The sequence below is a fragment of the Pelodiscus sinensis genome, chromosome 2, assembly GCF_052426305.1.
Source record: "Pelodiscus sinensis isolate ZL-2025 chromosome 2, ASM5242630v1, whole genome shotgun sequence".
NCBI classification, from domain to species: Eukaryota; Metazoa; Chordata; order Testudines; family Trionychidae; genus Pelodiscus; species Pelodiscus sinensis.
The window spans coordinates 221,619,042-221,622,560 of NC_143053.1; positions in this window are offsets into that span (position 1 = coordinate 221,619,042).

A 3,519-nucleotide genomic window follows, 5' to 3' on the forward strand; every position below is an offset into this window, starting at 1 on the left:
GCCCCCTGGCCAGCGGCTCACATGGTGCTGCCAGTTCCTCCCTTCCCTCCAGGGGCTCCTCAGGTCACACGAGCCTCCTCCTCCCCCAGCCCAGCGGTTCTCACTGTGGGTCAGGAGAACGGAGTGGATCACAACCCCATTGGCCTTACACTCGCTGGAGGTTTGGGACAGAGCCTAGTGTTCAAGCCCCTCCTACCCAGGCTGAAGCCCTTCAGTCAGGGGTGGGAAATAAGGGACCTGCGGACGGGATGCAGTTGGCCAGGGTTAGCCACTGGCAGGCCACCCAATGCTGTTTTTTCCTGAGCATCTACAGATATGGCCGTTTGCAGCTCTCCTTGGCCTTGGTTTGCCTTTCCCAGCCAATGAGAGCCATGTGAAGCAGCGAAGGTTGGGTCATAGCTTTCCACAGATCCCACCAGCCAGGGTTAGTGAACCACAGCCAACAGGAGCTGCAAACAGTGGTACCCACAGACACTCAGGTAAACTAAGTGTCTGGCAGCCCACTGGGGGCTAACCTTGGCAAACTGGACCTGGCCTGTGAGCTGCTTGTTGCCTACCCCGGCCTTAAGCTTTGGTGCCCCCCAAGGTGGTGGGGATTTGTTCCCCTCCTCCCCCGTCTATCCCCATCTGTCTGGGGTGGCAGGGCTCAGGTTTCAGACACCTACAACAGGTCATAATTTTGATTGTCAGAAGGGAGTCAGGGTGCAATGAAGTTTGAGGAACCCTGCTACATGATTGCTGTGAGCAATGTGGTTTCCAGTCTGGCTTCTCTGAGAAGTAAGAGCAAAGATTCTTGTCACCATAAAATACACTCCCACAAATAAATGAGTAGGTGTAACATGTTTTTATGTGCACCATGAGTGATTGGCAAGATAGCAAAATGAATGTCCAAATAGGTACTTTATGCTTATACAGGCTGTACCCGTTACTGGTGCTTACAGGGATCACCTATGTTGGACATGCAGTCACCCTGACTATGTTTACACTCATCATAAGTCCTAGTCTGTGGGACTTAGTGTTTCCAAGCTTGTGCATGAGCATCCATACTGCATTGTAAACCTGGGTTTACAATTGCTAGATCTGAGTCTCACAGCGGATCTAACATGACTGCACTGCACTGTGCAGGCATTATGACTCTGCTCAGTGGCTTGAGCTACATCCACCTTGCTAAATAATAGGCTTTGGATCCAAGTCTCAGTGGTACCTGGGCCCTGACTCATCCCCTGCAGGATCCTAAGAACTGGGTCCTGACTGTTTGCTGACCTGAGTCAGACTGATTTGTGTATGGATGAAATGGGTGCTTGGGCTCAAACCTGAGTGAGAATCTAGCCTTAGAATACAGCGCAGCCATATCCCCCAGTTGGCAAAGTTGCATTTACATCAAGTGCTGGTATTTGGGGTGTTGGTGCACCCCTTGGCTTGAAGTAATAATAGCAAACATCAAATACATGGTTTCCATCATCAGCACCCTCTCTATAAAATTATTCCTACACCCCAACATTGCATATAAATCAACATTCTACAGGGTGCAATCTGAACAACCAGACTGCTCTGTCCCTTTAGATCTCCAGCTTGGGATGCCTTTTACACTGCTTTGCTGATGACAGTAGCCCCCACAGGCTCTGCTCATTCTCTGCTGCCAGCATACAAAGGCATTTCCAGATGAGTACATGAATTCTATGCTAAGTCATCCATGAGTTACATATAGGAGGACACCTGCATATTCCTCAGTTCCAGCCTGGCTTCTCAGAAATATGTGCTCTGTTTTGCTCAGAAGCCCCCAGGGACAGGAAAAGCTTATAGCTAGTTTGTCATTCCAACAATGGGTAATGTTTCTGCACCAGGTTTGTTGTCCTAAGTAGAAATTCTCAAACTCTTCAAACAAAACAAACTGGCTTAAATAAAACTAGCAGGCTGCAGCCCGTGCTCACTACGCTCACCAACCCCCTGTCTGGCTGCTTTCGATTTTGCAATCAGAGAGTGTGATGATGTCATTCTGTTGCCCAGAGGAAAAACTTTTTTATATATAGACAGAGACAATAAAATGAGTTTTATTAACTACAGAAAGATTTTAAGGGATTACAAGTGACAAGGCAAAGAAGTCAAAATCAGTTACAAAAGGAATAAAAGGATAAACATGAAGCTAATTCCTAAACTTTTCCAAGGCTAATAAGCTTAAAAGCAAAAGGGTTGTTTCACCGTGGGATGAAATACATTTCACAGGTTGTATCTCTTTCTAGTCTGGGACCATTCCCCTACCCCTTTAGTCTTGGAGGAGGAGAGAAGTGAAGTGAAGAAAATTTTCTTATTTTTTTACCCACCTCCTCTGCTTGAGGATTACCTCCTGCTTGGTGTTAGATAAAGAGTTCCTAAATGTTCCTATAAATTTGTTTATACTTTCCATTTTGTTGTTGAATGAACAGTTTACATACGTGCTGACCTTTTAGCACCTTGCTGGCATGCTAGTATGCATATGTTTCTGAGAAAATGGTTTTGTGGGGGTTATCCAGAACTACAACATACTTCAGTAACAATCATATAGTGAAATCTCATAATTTTACATCTAGTGATGATACATATATTTCAACAGAATAATAATATTCAGCAGATTGAGTTTTCAATTAATATTTCACAAGGTGTACTTTGTACAGACTGCATTGTAACCTTAAAAAAGGGGTGAACCTGAGACAAGGGTGTCACGCATAATTCCTATCTATCTATCTATCTATCTATCTATCTATCTATCTATCTATCTATCTATCTATCTATCTATCTATCTATCTATCTATCTATCTATCTATCTTTAATAAAATTTCATTAAAGGAGTTGCCAGACTGGATCAGACTCAGCAGGTCCATTTAGTCCAGTATCTGATGCCAAAAGTGGCCAGAACCAAATGCTTCAGAGGAAGATTCAACAAACCCTACAGTGGGTAGATTATCCAACATATAGTAGAAATTGGAATAATCCCAGAAGCATGGAAAGTTTTATATTTAGAGCCTTGTATGGATACAAAATTGGTATCTGCATCTGCAAAGATGATCTGTGGATATTCACATTCACATCAGTGGATGCAGATACCTGCAGGTAGAAAGTAGATGCTCATAAATGTGCAGGGTTCTAGCTACAAAATTGGTATCTACATCTGCAACTGTATCTGCAAAAATAAGATGCAGACATCCACATCCATTTCCATTTCCACAGATGTAGTGTGAAAGTAGAAAGAATTATACTGTAAGAGAAAGATGAATTATGCTGTAATAATTGAATAAGTTGAAGGAATACTGTTTGTCTCTGAACAGGAAGAAGAAAAGTATGTTAATGTTGTTTGTAGGTATGCAGATTCCAGAGTGCTAGCTAGAGTTAATAGGAAAAGGAACGTTAGCTGTTAGGGAGAAAGCAATTGAGATAACCAAGGAGATATGGACAGGAGATTGCTGTGTGCTTGATGTGGAAATGAAGATACTTGACTAGCCTCGCCCCTCTTTTAATCCTGTTAATTTTGACTTTCTTTTGACT